Source organism: Rana temporaria, chromosome 1, assembly GCF_905171775.1.
Source record: "Rana temporaria chromosome 1, aRanTem1.1, whole genome shotgun sequence".
Classification (NCBI taxonomy): Eukaryota; Metazoa; Chordata; class Amphibia; order Anura; family Ranidae; genus Rana; species Rana temporaria.
This window is the reverse complement of record NC_053489.1, coordinates 326420226-326440533: the sequence shown is the minus strand read 5'-3', so window position 1 is coordinate 326440533 and position 20308 is coordinate 326420226.

The following is a 20308-nucleotide window of genomic DNA, read 5'->3' as shown; positions in this document are numbered from 1 at the left end:
CAAGGTAAAATCAATTTAGCCAGAAGCAAAGGATTATTCACTGACCTGACAGCCAACAGAGTAACACAGTCAGTCAGCTGCTCGCCTGTAGGGAAACCCAATGCACACAGGCGAGCAGCTGTTTTTTAAAACGCCCGCCGGTGACGTCACACATCCTCCACGTACGCGCCTGCGCAGTGGACCGCGAACCCACGGCGCCTGCGCGGCCGCCGCGGGAACCAACGGACTGCGCATGCGCGACCAAGCCTCGCTCCGGGAGCGGGTACAGCGCATGCGCGGGGCTCAGGCGATGGGGAATCAGGAAGCCACAGGCGTGCTGGAACGCAGAAGCGCTCCAGCCGCCACATACACACAAAACAAACAACATAGATTAACAAATAGGCGACTGCCATGGATATATAGATAAAGATGGACCTTGCCAGCCGAATCCGGTCTTCAGCACACGCCACAGCAAATAACCAGATATGCTGGGCAAGCTCTCCACCCGCCCATGGCTGGGATCCGAGCTGCACCGCTTAAAGTGTGCCCTTTTCATTCCTTGAAGAATATGACCTTGATCCATGGAGGAGGAAAAAAAAGGAACACTGAGGCTATTGGTGAGTTAACTTTTATGGGTATGGGGTCCTATCACATTGGAGAGGAGGCGGGATTAACCCACATGTAGGCTGCCATGGAGTCAGTCAGGAAATGGCCTTCTCCCCAATGCTCCAGGTGACTAGGTACGGCTTTCTGTCCTCCATATAGGGGTATACCTTTTCCCACTTTTAGTCATACATGAGCAATTAAACCTAACAGCATTAAGCAGTATACTACCTGCTACCTGACTTCTATGTCTGGTCACAAATTGCATTATACTCAATGTAAAGTCATCTGAATTGACTTTGTATAGTTTTTAGGGCTGTATTCAGTTCACAAAAAGATTTTTCTTGTTGCCTGGAGCTATTTATAAAGTTCAGGTATTACTTCATCTCTAAATCTCCTTAACCACTTCGGTTTACCGTTTACTCTCCTTTGTGTACACGCAAAGGGAACTTTTGTATTGCATCTTGTGTACAGCTGTTACAAAATCATCATACATATGGACCTATTAACCACTTAAAACCCGGACCATTATGCAGGTTAAGGACCTTGCCCCTTTAAGCGTTTCAGCACTGCGTCGCTTTAACTGACAATTGCGCGGTCGTGCGACATGGCTCCCAAACAAAATTGGCGTCCTTTTTTCCCACAAATAGAGCTTTCTTTTGGTGGTATTTGATCACCTCTGCGGTTTTTATTTGTTGCTCTATAAACAAAAATAGAACAATAGAAACAATATTTTTTTATTTAATAAATATCCCCAAAAAAGATTAAAAAAATAAAAAAAATTTCCTCAGTTTAGGCCGATACGTATTCTTCTACCTATTTTTGGTAAAAAATCGCAATAATCGTTTATCGATTGGTTTGCGCAAAATTTATAGCGTTTACAAAATAGGGGATAGTTTTATGGCATTTTTATTAATAATTTTTTTTTACTACTAATGGCGGCGATCAGCGATTTTTTTCATGACTGCGACATTATGGCGGACACATCGGACAATTTTGACACAATTTTGGGACCATTGTCATTTTCACAGCGAAAAGTACTATAAAAATGCACTGTGATTACTGTGAAAATGACAATTGCAGTTTAGGAGTTAACCACAAGGGGTTAAGTGTGACCTCATATCTGTTTATAACTGTAGGGGGGTGGGGCTGGACGTATAACGTCAGTGATCGTCTTTCCCTATATCAGGGAACAGACAATCACTGACATTGAAGAACGGGGAAGCTGTGTTTACACACATCTCTCCCTGTTCTTCAGCTCCGGTGATCGATCGCGGGACACCAGCGGTGATCGGGTGCGCGGATCCCGCGGGCGCAGTCATGGCTGGGTACTTAAAGAGGACGTACCCATACCTGATTGTGCCCAGCCGTGCCATTCTACCGACGTATATCGGCGTGAGGCGGTCCTTAAGTGGTTAAGCTGCACTCACTATAAAGAGAACTGTAGTGACCCTGCTGTGACCCAATCATATACAGAAATCTTAGGGCCCATTTAGACCATTGTAGTAACACATGCTAAAATGCACTCTATCGCGCATTGTTGCCTGCTATGTTACCACAGTTCAATCTTTTACCACAGTGTGATGCAATGTATTGCAGCTGCATTTTATACAAGAATTGTCTGCTATTTAAATTAAATAGCGCCACAACACTTTGCAACACTATATTGTATTGTGCTTGTGTGCTACAATGCTTTGCATGTTTTACTGATGGGCCTCAAATAGGGATGAGCTTTATGTTCAAGTCGAACATTGGCTGTTCGCCCGTTCGCCGAATAGCAAATAAATTGGGGTGTTCGTGGCAAATTCAAAAGCCGCGGAACACACTTTAAAAGTCTATGGGAGAAATCAAAAGTGCAAATTTTAAAGGTTAATATGCAAGTTATTGTGATAAAAAGTGTTTGGGGACCTGGGTCCTGCCCCAGGGGACAAGTATCAATGCAAAAAAACTTTTTTAAAATGGCAGTTTTTTCAAGAGTAGGGATGAGCTTTATGTTCGAGTCGAACATGAGCTCGACTCGAACATTGGCTGTTCGCCCATTCGCCGAATAGCAGGTTTCCCGTTGCATCCGAGGGGGGCAGGGTCACCCGTACACGTCACCATGCAACCCCTGGCATTTCCCCTTGCGTTGGAGGGGGCGGGGTCACGTGACAGCTATATTAGAGCTGTCAGGCTGGAGCGCGTCATTCGTTGGGTGCCTCCCATGGAGGCAGGATCGAGTGCGTCATATCCTTGCTGGAGATGGAGAATGGATTACATCGCTGGAGATTGTGAATGGATTACATCGCTGGAATCTTATTTATTTATTTTTTTTAATAAAGGACTTGTCCAAAGCTGTTAACATTTTGACCGTTTTTTTTGTGAAATTGTAGGGGTACAATGTACCCCATTACCAATTCACATGAGGGAGCAGGATCTGGAGGTCCCCTTTCTTTCTTTTTTTAACCATAGATTTTTATTGAGTATTAAAGAATACACATAACATACAAGGCATTATAATTGACACCATCCAATGACAGTATGTGCATTCATCATCAAACTTACAAAATGTCAGTCTATAATGGGCTATTTATAGCAATACATTTCTCAACCTCAACAGGAGGTAGAGCCTGACACCCCTTTCTAGTTCACACTGTGACTCCAGGCTCAGCATAAATGTAATAGCGAGTAGACCTCCTTGGACCTTAATGAGGGTCCTCGAAATCAGAACTCACCGTAAGTTCAACACAATTAAAATAATTATCCTTAACATAACATTGAAATACCTTAACAACCTAGTAATACACACATGCCATTCAAAGGGTGGTGAGAAAATTCAGAGAAGCTATACAAAAGTTCCCAGCACTACCACCCTATGCTATAGTTCTAACCTCTTTATGACCTGAAGTATCTATTGAGTATCAAAAGTCCCATTTACAAATGTGACAAGGCATATTGAGAAGTTCTCCATTTTTCCCAATGACTGTGGAAAACTGAAGCTCTTCCTTATATGCAAGGAGTCTTTCCATTACATATTGAGCATTTACCCTAGATATCACCACAATTTTTGGAGGTGATTTTTTTTTTTTTCCAATATTTTTTTTATTGAGGTTTTCAAAATAAACAGGTGCTCTCAGAGCCAACATTTGCGGGCGCAGCCGCTATACATAACATAGGCTATTAAATGCTGCCTTGACAACAAGGAAAATATGTAGCGCTCAGTTCGAGTGCATAGTCAGAAACTCACGTACAACCAACCATAATGATAATAATCCTGCACTTTCTTTTTTTTTTTTTTTTGTATTATTTTTTTTGTGCTGTGTCTCGTGGATCTTCTGATCCACGGGTCAGACTGCTATCATCGAAGCACATCATTGGTGGCCTCCACCGTGTGTCTGGTGTCAATAGGATCTGTTGTAAGGGGGGGTGGGGGTGTGTGTGTGTTGCTGGTGACCTCTAGACCTTCTGACCTACAAGTTTAGTAGTCTCCTCCCGGGGATTGTTGCTTCTCCGGTCGGGGGGGGGGGGGGGTTGTATTGAAAGGACTTTCCACCACAGCCATGTGGGGGGGGGGTAGGCGTCGATTTTGAAAGGGCAGGGTTGTCACGGGCACACCTGACTAAATTCTTCCGTCGATGTGAAGTGTTTCCAGCAGGCCCATGTCTCATTGAACCTAGCTGGGTTGTCGTTCGCCTGGTGTATAAGATCCTCCATCTCCATCGTCCTTTGGAGACGGTGAAACCAGTCAGCAATGGAAGGGGGGTGTGGGGAGAGCCATTTATTCGGGATGCACATTCGTGCTGCGTTTACCATGTGCATGGCCAAGGATCGGTTGTATCCCCTAGGGAGATTTTGAGCTTGGTGTAGTAGGAACTGTGCGGGTGTGAATTCCAAAGTGTCTGTTGTCACCTGAGCGATGAGTTTGTGGACCTCCGTCCAGTAGGATAGGAGGGAGGGGCACGTCCACCAAACGTGGAGGAAGGAGCCCGTCTCCTGGTGGCACCTCCAGCACACCTTCGATAGTGTGGGGTTGATCCTGTGGAGTTTGAGCGGGGTTTTGTACCACCTGGAGAGGAGCTTGTATGCGTTTTCCTGTGTCTGGACATTAACCGACCCCTTGTGGGCCCGTCTATATATGGCTTCCCATTCCTCCTCCGTCAGGTCGAGTGACAGGTCTCTTTCCCATTGCTGGTTTGCCCAGTGAATTTTGGAAGAATGTGTGTGGAACAATAGGCCATATATGATGGATATTAGGTGCCTCTGTGGTCTTTCGTTGGAGCAGAGACTCTCAAAGGGGGAGCGTGGCCGTGACCACTGGGCGCTTGGGGCTGTCCTGTCCAGAAAGTGTCTAATTTGGAGGTAGGTCCAGAAAGGGAAGGCGTCTTTGTTTGTCGTGGTCGCCAGCTCCGTCTGGAGCCTTAATCTGCCCGCAACAAAGAATTGGCCTGCCAGTACAGTCTCGTGTGGCCAGTCGTCAGAGAGAAAGTTAGGGTCCATACCCGGTGGAAAGTCGGGGTTCTGACGTATGGGGGTCAATGGGCAGCAACGGTCCGACAGCTTATGTTTAGAGCAGGCCTCCCGGAAGGCTCGTAGGGAAGGGAGTATGAGAGGGTGGACATTACATGCGGGAGGGGTGTTAGCCTTTGAGATCCAGGGCAGGTGGGCCAGTGGGAGGGGGGAGAAGGATTGTTCAATCCCCACCCAGCTCTTCCTCTTCCCATTTGCGGCCCAGTCCACTATCCTGGTGAGGCCACAGGCCAAATTATACCTGTGTAGGTCTGGGAGCCCCACGCCTCCCTGCAGTTTAGGTATCGTAAGTCTCGCATAGCTCAAACGGGGGCGGGCACCATTCCACACAAAAGTGGTGCATGCCGTCCTGTAGGAGGAGAAGAAGGCGGGGGGTAACCTGATAGGAATCGCTTGCATGGTGTACAGTAATCTCGGGAGAACGTTCATTTTGACCACTGCTATCCTGCCGAACCACGATAGTGGTTTCGGAGCCCATAACTTCAGGTCGGTGACCACCTCCTGAAGCAGTGGGAGGTAGTTGAGAGGGTACAGGTCTGCTAGAGAGGCGGGAAGCTGGATTCCCAGATATTTGATGGCTTTACTGTTCCATTTGAAGGGGAAATTCAGTTGGCATTGGTCGCATACAGATTTGGGCAGAGAAATGTTGAGAGCGGACGATTTGGATAGGTTGACCTGGAAGTTGGATAGGATCTTAAACTCCTGGAGGTCCGCCAGAAGGTTGGGTATGGTCGTGATAGGGTCCCTAAGGAAAAGGAGGATGTCATCCGCGAACGCGGCCATTTTGTAGGTACGGTTCCCAATCTCAACGCCCCTTATCGTCGGGTTAGCTCTGACCCGTCTCAAGAAGGGCTCGAGAGTGAGCACAAAAATCAGGGGAGAAAGGGGGCAACCTTGTCTAGTCCCGTTCGCAATGGAGAAGGCGTCCGATAGGTGGCCGTTCACGCTGACTTTAGCCGTGGGGCCCGAATAGAGCAGGGCTATGTAATTCAGCAGAAGCGGCGGGATATTGGTAGCTTTGAGAGTCGCCCGCATGAAGTCCCAAGCCACCCTATCAAACGCCTTCTCCGCGTCGAGTGAAAGAAAAAATCCCGGGGTCTTATTGGAGGTGAGCCAGTGGTGTATGTTTAAGGCCGTGGCGGTATTGTCCCGGGCTTCTCGGCCGGGGACGAAGCCGGCTTGGTCAATGTTCACGAGGCCTGGTAGGTATGGGAGAAGTCTGTTCGCGATTGTCTTAGCGAACCACTTAAGGTCCACGTTCAGGAGCGATATTGGTCTGTAGTTGGTAACTACTGCCGGGTCTCTGTCAGGTTTGGGGATGACCACTATGTGTGCCGTGAGCAGATCTCGGGGGGGGGGGGGTCTGGCATCAGAGGCAAAAGCCGTCACAAAAAAGGGCGTCAGCACTTTAGCGTAGGTCTTATAGTATCCGGTCGTCAACCCATCCGGTCCCGGGCTTTTGCCCGGTTTGAGTTGTTTCAGGGCCAGACCCACCTCTGTGCTATCTAGGGGTCTGTCTAGGTCCGTTCTGGCCTCTTCTGATAATTTGTTGGGGCCGTACTGGCTAATAAAGTCGTCTATTAGTCTCTGTCTCGTGTCTTGGGTGTGTGCAGAGGTCTGGGCAGGTAAATTGTACAACTCCGAGTAGTATTGGACAAAGCGTTTGGCGATGTCTGGAGTGGATTCAATTTTGTGTCCCCTTTCGTCTGTCAGATAGTGTACGTTGGCCCTAGCTTTTTTTTCTTGTAAGGCTCTGGCCAGCATCTTGCTCGCTTTGTTACCGTGTTCGTAGAATGACTTTTTGGCTAAGGTGTAGTTGCGTCTAATTTGTTTGTCTATGATCTCCAGGAGCTCAGCACGAGCTTGGCTCAACTCCTGCAGTGTCGCCAAAGCTTGCGATCGTTTATGTGTGGCCTCTAATTTCTTAATCTTGTTAAGTATTTCGTTGTAGTGTCGCCGTCTGTCTTTATTGCGCCTGGCAGCTGCCGCTATCAGAAGGCCCCTGACCACGCACTTGTGGGCCTCCCAATTGAGGAGGGGGTTCGTATCCTCCGGTCTGTTCTCCCTAAAGTACATTTCAATAGCCGTCTCTACGTCTTTAGCTAGGATCGGGTCTGTGAGCAAGGATGGGTCGAGCCTCCATATCTTAGTGCGAGGTCGGCAGGGGGGTAGGGAGATTGTCGCCGAGATCGGGTGATGGTCGGAGAGGAACATAGGTTCTATCGTCGCGGAGGTCACCTTGGGTAGATCTTCCTGGCTGATCAGTATATAGTCGAGTCGGGAGTACCTGTCGTGGGGTGATGAATAAAATGTGTAGTCTTTCCCTGTAGGGTGGAGGGCGCGCCATGTGTCGTGTAGGAGGAGGTCTTGGAGGGTCGTTTTAATCCGTCTTAGAGCCCTAAACGGGATGGACGCTGTGCCTGTGGACGTGTCTAGCGTGGGGTTGAGGGGCACATTGAAGTCTCCTCCTAGTATCAAGATGCCGGCTTTAAATGGGGTCAGTATGTCTGCTACCGAGTTAAAGAAGGTCACTTGGCTTGTGTTTGGTGCATACAGATTGGCCAGCGTGATTGTATGCTGCATGTAGGAGCCTTTCAGCAGTAGGTATCTACCCTCTGGGTCAACAATTGTTTCTGTGAGTGTGAAGGGGCATTGTCTGGCAAACAGTATTGAGACCCCCTTAGTCTTGGCGTGTGCGTTCGTGGCATGGTACGCTGTTGGGTAGTGGTAGTTGTGCATTTTGGGTATGGCACCGGACTTGAAGTGCGTCTCTTGTATTAACACCACTTCCGCTTTAGCTCGGTGCATAGCCATAAGGAGTTGGGCTCGTTTTTCCGGTAGATTCAAACCTTGTGCGTTCACAGAGAACACCCTTAATGTTGGGCAAGCATCTGTGCTGGTCAAGTCTGCCATATTGTTTGTCCTATCTCTCCTCAGGTCTTTCCGGGGACAGGAGGGGGTGTCCGTACTGTGGCGGGGTCAGAGCTAGGTAATGGGTGGGTATCCCAGGCTCGGTCTTGGTGCTAGTGGTCAGAGGTTGCGGTGGGGAATGGGGTGGGTTGCGGTCGCTGTCACAACCCTTCTGGGTAACTGTAGAGAGGGGGGGGGGAGGTAGGTCAGGTAGACCCCCTGAGGGGGAGTGGTGTGGTTACCAATTTGGTGGGGAGGACAGGGTCTCCCCACCTTCCTACCGTATTATGAAATCGGTCTGTTGTGGCCGGATAGGGCGCCCACGCCTAGGGGTAGGCCTGAGCCCCACCACCCGATACCGCTGGGGGGTTGGTCGATTCCTCACCGGGAGATGTCCGATGGTATGGGGACTGTTAAAGTGTCAGGTATGTCCGAATGTGATCCGCCACCTCAGAGCAGTGAGCCCTGATGTCGCACAGGGGATGGTGAACAGAGGGCATACATGCTACGGGGCCTCCGTGTGTTTAGCGCTCTCATTGGCAAATCCTATCGATGAGACACAGAGGGGGGGGCCTTCCCTGCATGTTTCCCTGTAATCCTGCATCTCCGAGGGTTAACCCGCCCCCGCATCCTCGGTTGTATACATGTCCCCCCCCCTCCGGCGCGCCACCCCCAGCACCCGGGCCCCGCGGGCATTCGCGGGGGGCGAGGGAGGGCCCGGGGGGGGGGGGGCACCGCCGGTACCCGTCATCGGTATCAATGCTCAAGCTTGTAGAACATAACATTTTGCCCATCTCTACATGCGGTTGCTACCTTTCAATATTTTACCTCGGCCTCCGGGCCCCGTCCACCCACAGTATAGTCTCTTTCCTGGGACCCAATGGAGGCCTGTGTAAGTCTCAGTGTCCGTTCTACAGCCCGTTCCAGCCGTCTCTGCTTCGGTTCTCTCCGTGTCGCGGCCTTCCTTGTCGTCACGTTCCGTGGCGGTGCCTGGGAGGCGCTCCTACGGGTTGGGATAGTCCGGTAGTGCAATCGCGTGCCCTAGCTCTCGGTCTGCCTACGGGCGACTAGTCCGGAACTTGGATCAGGCCCTCAGGCGGGGGGGGTAAGGAATCCCCGTGAGTTCCGTTGCCGCGATTCCGTCTTGGTGCTGGGTAAGATGGGTTTGGATGGGCCCCGCTGGTAGCGCTTTTTACATTTGTTAGGGCTTGGCCGTGTCCGCGGTAGAGTGCCGGTTTCAGTTGTTCACGCGGCCCAGCTTCCCGGGGTCGCGTCTTCGGTGTCGGGGTCGGGGCTGCGGCCATCTTGTTGTCTCGCCGGAAGTGGTCATCTCTCGCTGCGCCGGAAGAGGGGATGTAGGGCACCGTTTCCGGAGGTGTTGGATGTTGCGGTGCATCATGGACTGTGTAGTTCAGGGGCCCAGGGTGATCTCAAGGCATCGACCCATGGATTTAGTCGTCCAATCAGCTTTGTTCTGTTGCGGGGGGAGGTAGCGGGTATAGGTCCGGAGCGTGAGGTACGGCGGGCTTGTCTCCCGGAGGCAGTATGGGCAGTCAACTGGGTTGTAAAATGAATAATAAAATCAAAAAGAGAAGCCAAACTGTAGCTCGCATGACTAAGCCACCCAGTCAACTAGCCAACATGGCAACAGGGCAGTAAAATCGCCCTTAACAAGGTGGGCAACGTGGTGTTTGGGTCATGCCTCTATCAATAGTCTCTCCGGGCCCTCCTCGCTCCAGGGGAAGACAGCGGGTCGCGATCTTGTCTTAGCCCCCCCGCGTGAGCTGGAGCGCGGGAAGCCGATGGGGAGCGCCTCCTATGGGGATTTGAGGGCTGAGTCTCCATTTTTTCCGCTTAGGGCCCAAGCCAGCGACCCACCGAGCGGCGGTACATTGCGTACCAGTCCGGGACTGCCACCGGCGGTATTTTCAGAGTCTCGAAGAAGTGCGGGAGGTCCTCCGGGACCTTCAGGAAAGCGGTGTGGCCTTGGTGTGTGGCCGCTAAGCAGAAGGGGAACTTCCACTTATAGCGGATGTTCTCCGCTCTGAGGGCATCCAGGATGGGCTTAAGGTCCCTCCGGTGTTTCAAGGTAATCCCCGAGAGGTCTTGGAACAGTTGGACCTGGGTACCTTCGTGTTGGATGCGTTGTCCTCGGGCTTGCTTCAGTATGTTTTCTTTCAGGCCGTAGTCAGGGAGACAGCACACAATGTCTCTGGGGGGGTCGGTGTCCCGGCCTCTGGGACGCAGCGCTCTATGGATCCTCTCCATGGCGATTTTGGTGTCTGGGGGTCTCCGGAGGATCGAGTTGAAGATGCCGGTCACCTCCCGTTCGATTTGGTCGCCTTCAACCGCCTCAGGTAGCCCCCTCACGCGGATGTTATGGCGGCGTCCTCGGTTCTCGAGGTCCTCAAGATGGCGGTTTACCTCACGGAGTTGAAGAGTGTGGTCATCTATTTTGCGCGTAGAGCGCTGGAGGACAAAACCGTGGTCTTCCAGGGTGTTTTCCGTTACAGTCACCCTCTCTTCCAGCGCTTTGAAGTCCAGGCGCAGATCCGCTATGGCCGCCGCCAGCGCCTCTTTTATGTCCGTTGCCACGGCTTTCAGGTCCGCTATGGTGATGGGAGCGGATGCTTCTCCGGGCGCCTGTGCTGTCTCCGGTCCCCCGAGAGCCCTCGGGGGGGCGGTGATCTGCGTCTCGGTCAGGATGATCTCTCGCTGCTGTGATGAGGAGGCGATGTTGTGTGAGCGGCCTTCACGCTGTCCCTGACGAGACGCCGCCATGTTTCCTCGGCCGGCCCGGAACATCTCGGGTATGTTGTGGTCTGCTGTGCCGTTCGGTTCCCGAGGGGAGCGGGAACGGGAGGCCGAGGATTGCCTCGATGCTGTACCCATGTTTTGGGTCAAGATTTGTGGTTACAAATTGCCGCTAATGGTCGCTGAAGCTCTGAGGTGGCAGGAGCTCGGTAATCAGGCAGCCATCTCCTAGCTCGGCTCTGCCACGCCCCCTTTTGGAGGTGAATTTGAGCGCCATCCTCTAGCCAGCAAAATGCGAGCTGCAAATAGTATGTGAGTAACCATTTTCCTCATTAGTGGAGGGATATTATCAATGCCAATGCTTAAAGGAGTTGTAAAGGATTTTTTTTTTTTTTGCTGAAATGATTGTTTACAGAGTATAGAGACATAATAGTTAACTGATTCCTTTTAAAAATGATTAAAAATAGATAAAAATCAATCATATAATGTACCTAGAGTTTCAGTTTCGTTTTTGCATCTAGTTTCATGCTTCTGTGATGAACAGAGACAAAGAGCCAATACAGGGCAGTGATGGTTTGTAAAACAAAACTGATTGCTGTTGAGACACACAGTAATCACACCTCCTTGATTAGTGCCACAGACAGGGCCGGATTAACAAGGGGGCTGATGGAGCTGCAGCTCCAGGCCCCTTTCTCAAGATAGGCCCATTTGCCCAAAAAAAAAAAAATTCAGAAAAAATAAAAATCGACTTTGGGGGGTTGTAGCTCGACGACCAGAGGTCACAGAAACCCAACATTTGGAGGGTAGGCATGGGAAGACCTACCCCACAACTGGTCAAAATATGGGACATCTATCATTTATGGTTCCGGAGATACGGGCCTGCTTGCACAGCCTGTCAGAAGCTACATTCAGAGCGGCCAATATAAATACAAGCTGACACACTGCAGCAAACTGAGAGGATCACAGGGCTTATAATAATAATTATTTGTATATTACTCATGGTAATTAACCCCTTGCCACCCAGACCAATTCTGACACTTCTCTACTACATGTAAAAATCATCATTTGTTTTTTGCTAGAAAATTACTCTATGGTGGTCTTTGCACTTTTTATGTTGCACGGTGTAGAGCTGCACGATTCTGGCTAAAATGAGAATTGCAATTTTTTTGCTTAGAAGATAGATCACGATTCTCTCACCATTCTTGCGGCGTAACATCATCTTTCACATTAAAACAACAACAAAAAAAATGGCCTAACTTTACTGTTTTGTTTTTATGGTTTTTATTATTCATTGAAGTGGGCAAATGCAGTGTGACATAAAATATTGCAGCAATAGGCATTGTATTCCCTAGAGTCTCTGCTAAAATATATATAATGTTTGGCGGTTCCAAGTAATTTTCTAGCAAATAATATTGCTTTTTAACTTAAGAAACAAGTGTTGGACTTTAAGTGGTTAAATTTAGTTACAATGTTAGTTAGTTACAATGTTTCATTTGTTTACAAACTTCGCAGACTGCCCAGATTTTTTCTTTACACACAGAAGTGTATCCCTTTGATCTAAGAAGGAAGGTTAGTTACAATGTTTGTTGTTAAAAACTTGGCAGACTGCCTGGATATTTTCTTTACACACAGAAGTTTATCCCTTTGATCTAAGAAGGAAGGTTAGTTACAATGTTTGTTGTTAAAAACTTGGCAGACTCTCCAGATATTTTCTTTTGATAGCTGAAAGTCTCTCCACTTGTTGTTATATGAAAGAATCAGCAAACTGTGCATTGGAGATCGTCAGGGGGGTTGAATCGAGATCACAATTTTTTTAACGATTAATTGTGCAGCTCTAGCACGGTATTTGCGCAGCAATTTTTCAAACATGTTTTTTTGGAAAAAAAACTGTTTCATTAATTAAAAAAAACAGTTAGTTAGTTAAGTTAGCACCATTTTTTTTGGTATCCTAAACGATGCTTTACATTTTTTTTAGGTTACATGTTTAGAGTTACAGAGGAGGTCTAGTACTAGAATTATTGTTCTCACTCTAACGATCATGGTGTATGTAACCTGTGTGTATCTGGCTCTGATACTACCAGTGCCTACACAGCCACTGACTAGTATCTCTCCCCAGCCTGTCCACACACACCCTCTCACCTGCTGACCTGTGGATGGGGGAATCACTCCTGCAGTGTTAATGTGTTCTGCCTGTGAATACAATGATCAGTGTTGCTAACTATAGCTGGCAGCACTGATTGTTTTGGGAAAAACCTAACAGGCTGGTTGTACTCAAGTCGATTAATAGATTGACTTGTGTAAAACCAGCTAGCCCATACATAGATTGACTATAGCTGGTCTCTGCATAATTGGCGTAATTTCAAGCCATGTATGACCCGCTTAACCACTACGCAGTCCCTAAATATCCTTCCACTCCTGTACATACTGCTCACTGTCCTACTCTCCACACTCCATTCCTGTACATAGTGCCCACTGTCATACTCTCCACACTTCTCTCCTATACATAGTGCCCACAGTCATACCCTACACACTCCTCTCCTGTACATAGTGCCCACTGTCATACCCTCCACACTCCTCTCCTATACAGAGCACCCACTGTCATACCCTTCACACTCCTCTCCTGTACATAGTGCCTGCTGTCATACACTTCTCTCCTGTACATAGTGCCCACTGTCGCACCCTCCACACTCCTCTCCTGTACATACTGCTCACTGTCATACCCTCCACACTCCTCTCCTATACATAGTGCCCACTGTCATACCCTCCACACTCCTCTCCTATACATAGTGTTCACTGTCATACCCTCCACACTCCTCTCCTATACATAGTGCCCACTATCATACTGTCTACATTCCTCTCCTGTACATACTGCCCACTGTCATACCCTCCACACTCCTCTCCTGTACATACTGCCCCATCATACCCTCCACATTTCTCTCTGGTACGTACTACCCTCTGTCATACCCCCACACTGTTCCTGTACATACTGCCCATTGTCATACCCTTCACACTCCTCTCCTGTACATAGTGCCTTTTGCCGTACCCTTTGCACTCCTCTCCTGTACATAGTACCCACTGTTAGACCCTCCACATTTCTCTCCCTCACCTGCACATACTTCCCACTTATATACCGTCCATACTCCTCCCCTATGTCGCTTACCCACAAAAACAGTTCTTTAAAATTATACTGAATACCCTCAATGTTACCAGCTCTATAATGGACACACTTTTGTTAGTTCAACTAAAGGAAATTTCAGTTCTCATATTTGTTCTGCCCCATTATTAGTACTCATTTAATTTTGTGATTACTACTATGATGTATAGAGGAACATCGGGGATCTCAGCTACTCTAAATATAGCACTTATATAAAAAAAGTGTCCCTGAAAATATTTTTTAAATGTTGGCAACTGTGCACTTAGGCATTGCCCAAGGGCCACTGGGTCAGTAGGGGCCCCATGAGAGGCTCCTGGGATCCTGTGATAATAAAGCAGTAGTAAACTTTCCTGACATTACTACTTTTTAGAGGCCCTGGGGTAGGTTATGCCACAATGTACAAGTATGCACAGCATATTAGCACATTAGTGTACACTTAAATTTTCAGACTGAGCCCTCCAGTGCTGTGCTGTGCTGAATCAGGCGGGGCCCGGGCACTTCCATCTTCACCCTGTCTTCCTTCTGGGTTCTGTCTTTGGTCACTTGCCTTGGCCGGGCTGCGTTCATGTCATTCCCACGCATTTATTTATAAAAGGCCCCACCAAAATCCTCAGCACCAGGCCCATAATGTTCTTAATCTGGCCCTGGCCACAGAGAGAAAGCTCCCATTACTTTTTTCATCAGGAAACAGACTGTTTAGAACAGAGAAGGATTACAGCAACATCAGAGCAAAAACGAACAATGAGGACATGAAACCAGGACTGCAGTAACGTAAAGGAAGCTATTTAGCTAAAAAAAAAAAAAATCCTTTAGTGACCCTTTAAGAGAGCCAGTGCAAGATCTAATGTAACTGTAGTGCATGAAGAATTTTGAATAAGAGTGGTCACTTCTAACCAATAGGATTTGACCACACTGCAGTTCCAGAATATATGTAGAAGGTTGCCAATAGATTGACAATTTCGCCAGCAGAGTGGTGATATGGTGGGGTCCATTTTATGCAGACGTAGGGGAGTTAAGTACCACCTGTGCTGAATTTTTTGAGCGTTCTCCCAATGATCCACACATGCAGACAGGGTCGCCATCAGGAATTATGGGGCCCCTTACACAGCTTCAGGCATGGGCCCCCTGGAGAAGAGAACCATTGGGGGGGGGTGCTGCCGCCTGAAATTGAGAAGCGGGGAGGCTGCCACAAATTGAGAAGCGGGGGGGGGGGGGCCCTTTACAAAAAAATAAGAAATAAAGAAAAATATATATAAAAAAAGGGGGTAGCCATCCGGGGCCCTGGGGACCTCTGGCTGGGCCCTTTAATAAAAAGAAAAATATATATAAAAAAAAGGGGGGTTGCCATCTGGGGCCCTGGGGACCTCTGGGCCCTTTAATAAAATACATAAATATATATATATATATATATATATATATATATATACACACAAATTCTTTTTTTTAGAAAAATAAATTACAAAAAAAGGGGGGTTGCCATCTGGGACCTCTGGGCCCTTTAAAAAAAAGAAACCTCTGGGCCCTTTAATAAAAAATAAATAAAAAATGGGGGGTTTGCCACATGGGGCCCTGGGGACATCTGAGCCCTTTAATAAAATATATATATATATACATATATATATATATATATATATATATATATATATATATATATATATATATATATATATAATAAAAAATAAAAAAAAGGGGGGTTGCCATCCGGGGCCCTCTGGGCCCTTTAATAATAATAATAATAATAATATAAAAAAATTGCCCCTTTAATAAAATATAAAATAAAAATATATTAAAAAAATATATATTAAAAAAAAAAAATTAGAAAAAATGGGGGGGGGGGGGGTTGCCATTTGGGGCCCTGTGGGCCCCTGGGAACCTCCGGACCCCTAAAAAAAATAATAATAATTGTTTTTGTTTTTTTTAAAGGGGGTTGCCATCTGGGCCCCTTACAGGTGCACTGCCTGTACCCCCCTGATGGCGGCCCTGCATGCAGAGGATCTACAATTATACTTTATAGCGAAGTGCCATTGGGCTATAGAGAATTCCCTTTGTAGTTCTCGTTCCCATTTTAACATACTAGGTAGCTTAGTATGCAAGTAAAGGGGAGAATTTGTAAAATATGGATATCCCTTTGTGTTTCCCTGGATGCTTAGAAGTCAAGTACTCCCATAATATTTGGGGTATGCTTATTAGCCTGCCCGTTGTGGATGCTATGTAATGTTTTATTTGGAAAATTTGGGGGTAGATTCAGGTAGATTGGCGCATCTTTATACCGGCGTAGCGCATCTTATTTGCGATACGCCGACGTATATCAGAGAGGCAAGTACAGTATTCACAATGCACTTGCTCCTAACGTTGCGCCGGCGTAACTTAATTTAGTCGGCGTAAGCCGGCGTAAGTGTAAGTGGGTGTGACTTTATGCAAATGATGGTCGGAATGTGGAGTAGTGATATACGCCCGGCGTATCCGGAACAGAGCATGCACAGTGAAGTGGACGTATGATCGCTCCCCTGTGCGCATGCTCACAACTACGCCGGCCCAACTTCCTGGGATACGCCGAGCCTATAAATATGCCCAGACATGCGCCCGTCCGGCCCAAAAGTACATCCTGATTTTTTCCCCCCCCTATAGGGAAAGTACTTTTGCGAGGCAATGTCGGCTGGTTCAAATACCCAGAGGAAGAGGACGGATCGGAGGAAGAGGAACTTTTGCCCAGAGGAGAGGGCAATTATTGTTGCTTGGATTGTTGAAAATGACAAGTATCTCCATGGTGCCCTCAGTGACCAGACAAGTAAGGCCCGTAAAAAGGAGATCCTGATGGAGCTGAGCCTGCAGGTCAGTGCCGTGGGCAATGCCACCAGGAGCACCCTGGACATTCAAAAAAAGATCAATGATCTTAAAAGGAAGGTCCGGGAAAAGCTGGGTGCTATTGCACGTCATGCCAGGGGCATGGGAGGAGGACCACCCTGTACTGTGCGGTTGACCCCGGAGGACGAGTTACTTGCACAGTGCTTGCAGCGTGAGCAGGTGGAGGGCATGGAGGGGTACGACTCCGGACACCAGGCCTTGAGGACAGGTAAGTGTGTTTTATCTCCTATACGGTGTGTAGCATGAGAGGGGGTGGAAGGGAACATGTGACAAGTGTGTGGGTCCACCAACATGTGAATGTTTTGTGTCATCCACAGATGTGCAGGAGGGAGCGGGGCCGTCGTCGGCTGCAGGGCGACCCACGCCATCCAGGGTTGAGAGTGCCCATACCTCTCCCCTGGAGGAAGTAGAGGAGGAGCACGGGGACCTGGAGGATGCTATTTTTATTCTGGATGAAAATCCCAGCATCCCTGAACCCTCTCAACCCTCCTCCCCCATCCTTGAACCCTCACAACCCTCCTCCCCCATCATGGGACCCTCACAACCCTCCTCCCCATCATGGGACCCTCACAACCCTCCTCCCCCATCAGTGAACCCCCCCAACCCTCCTCCTCCATCAGGGGAAGCTCCACACAGGCCTCCCCCTATGCACGGCCACAAGCCTCTCCTGCCCCCTGAGGCCATCCAGGAACCCCTTGCGAGGGATCAGGTCCGTCAGACCCAGCATGTGGGTGCTGTTGCAAGGGACATTAAGCGGGTCGCAGACAGCCTGGCCTCCTCGACCCAGATCGCTGAGTCTTTGGGGGATATCAGCGCCAATTCCGCAGCAGTGGCAACCTGTGTTGGGGAGCTGCAGGCGACGACCTCCCGCCTGGTGGCTGAGGTCAAGAGCCTCAAAGTGGCTGTTAAGGCCAATAGGGCAGAGGTGAGGCACCTGAGGCAGCAGCAAAACGTGAACAATACCCACCAGCTGCGGATGCACGCCGAGACCACCGCAGTGCTCACCCACATAGCGGTGGCGTTGGAGGGCAGGCAGCCAGAACCTGCCAGGAGTGGGAGACGTGAGGAGGAGTCTCCAGATGATGCCCCACCTGAAGTTGCCCCCAGGCAAGTGAGGAGGCAAAGACGGGGCACCAGGCAGAGCCCACGACAGGGCAATTGATTTTTTTTCTTTTATTTTTTCTGTTCAAATTTTTTATTGCAAAAATAAAGAGTACAGAGTAAAAAGAAAATAAACATTTTCCGCTTAAAACAATTGCGGGGATACAATGGTATATGGTAGTATTATTGTGTACATACAGTACCGGGAGGACCTCCCGGAATTACTTAACAAAGGATTAAGTGCAACCCAGTGAGAGAAGGTGCCATACTAGGGTTATGTGGGAACATAATGGTTAAAGGCAAATAAACCTAGGATAACAAAGCACACGTTTCTATACCATAAGGTGACATAGAACAATAATCCGTACTCAACACATTTAAGGGTAGAGAACTGAAGGCTAATGGGGGGTCACGGGTAACCGTATCACCCTAGTGCATAAGACGGTAGTTTTCTACATAAGGGGGGGAGCCCAGGAAAACCAGGGCAGGGAAGGGAAGACGTAGAAACGGGAGATGAAAGAAAAGATGGTGAAAGGAGGAAAAAGTAAATAAAAGAAAGAAAGCGTGTGTCGGCGTGGGCAGGTGCACCCCCAATGGGCCATTGTGTCAGTTAAAGAGAACCTCACGACAATCATGGGATAGGGAAGGTGGCTACAAAGTCAGGAGGGAGAAAAAATTCCACCCATGGAGACCATATTTTATCATGCTGTGGGATCCGGTCCAGAACAATTGCTTCGGTCTTGCTGTGGATCATTGCTTGGGTCACTCTGTGTTTAACTTCGGCTATATGTAGTTTGGAGGTTTTCCAGGCCTTGGCTATTGTTTGTTTAGCAGCAGTGGTCAGCTGTAATAGGAGGCGAATTTGGGCTCTGGTATAATCACCATTGATGTGGTTCAATAAGGCCAAAGCTGGGTCAGGAAGGAGGGTGTCGTGTAAAAGGGTGGAGGCCATAAGGAATATCAGCTTCCAGAACTGTTGTGCAACGGGGCATGACCACCAGATATGTTCATGGGTACCCCTTTCTCCACAACCTCGGAAACATACTGGAGAATACATAGGTGAAAATTTAGCTATCCTAGCCGGGACCAGGTACCACCGCATGAGGACTTTATAGTTGGCTTCCATGGCCACCACATTCTGTGTGGAGGACTTAGTGCGGGCCCAGATATTTGCCCAGTCCTCTGGTTCCAGAGCTATTTGTAGGTCCTTGGACCACTGTGCAGCATATAGAGGGAGTTCAGAGGGCGGGGTCGTAAGATGACTGTAGATCCGTGAGATAATGCCGGGAGCATGTGGGTCTGAGTTGCATATATTCTCATAGAAGGACATACCGTCAAATGAGGAACAAGCACCCACCACTGTACGAGTGAAGTGGGATATTTGGAGGTAGTGGAAGTATTCGACAGAGGGTAACTGAACTTGGGATTGGAGCTCTGAAAAAGTTTTCAAAGTGGTTTTGTTCATTATATCACTTATCCGACATATTCCCGTTTGGGACCAAAACCGGAAGGATTCCGGTTCTACAAAAGCAGGATAAAAAAGTGGGTGGCCAAAAAACGAAAGTAAAGGGGCATGGGCGGAAACTAAATGGAAAGGGGAACGTAAAGAGTCCCAAAGTCTGAGCGAGTGACGCGTGACCGGGTTTGTGATGGAGGTGCGGGCCGATGATGGCAACCATAGCAAATTTTTCTTTTATTTTTTAATCTCCGGTGAGGAGTTTTCTTTATTTTTTATCTCCGGTGAGGAGATTTATTTTTATTTTAATATTCTGCACACGGTCAGTAGTGCAGTCTACAGTGTGACTGGTGTGTGAATGTGGGGGGGTGACACTCCTGACAGTAAGGGGTGTCACCCTCGGTCGTTGGGGAGAATTTATCCCCACGACCCGTGTGAATGGTGTATGAATGTACAGCAACATAATTGGAGCCTTGGCGTGGCATTTCTGCTCCCAAGTCCTGCATTGTGGACTTTGGGCTAATCCAATTTGATGAGGATGTGGGGTGTGTGCTAGGGACCACAGTGGTGTGCATGCGTGCATTCTCCTTGTGCCATGATGAATGTGTGTGTTTAACGTGCAAACATGCCTACCACGAGGCATCTCCTGACTGCTCTTCCCTCAGCAGACGGGGTAGCCTGGGTTGGGGGGGACTGTGTGGTTCGGGGGTCAGGTCATCACGTAGGTCAATCTCCAGTCCCTTTCTCACGGCGAAGTTGTGCAGAATGCAACATGCACCGATGATCTGGCACACAAAGTTTGGGGAATACAACAGGGTCCCCCCGGACTTATCCAGGCATCGGAAACGGGACTTCAGGAGGCCAAATGTGCGTTCCACCACTGCATGGGTACATGTGTGTGCATCATTGTATCTTTGCTCTCCTGGGGTTTCAGGATTCCGGAATGGAGTCATGAGATGGGGCCCAAGTGCATATGCCGC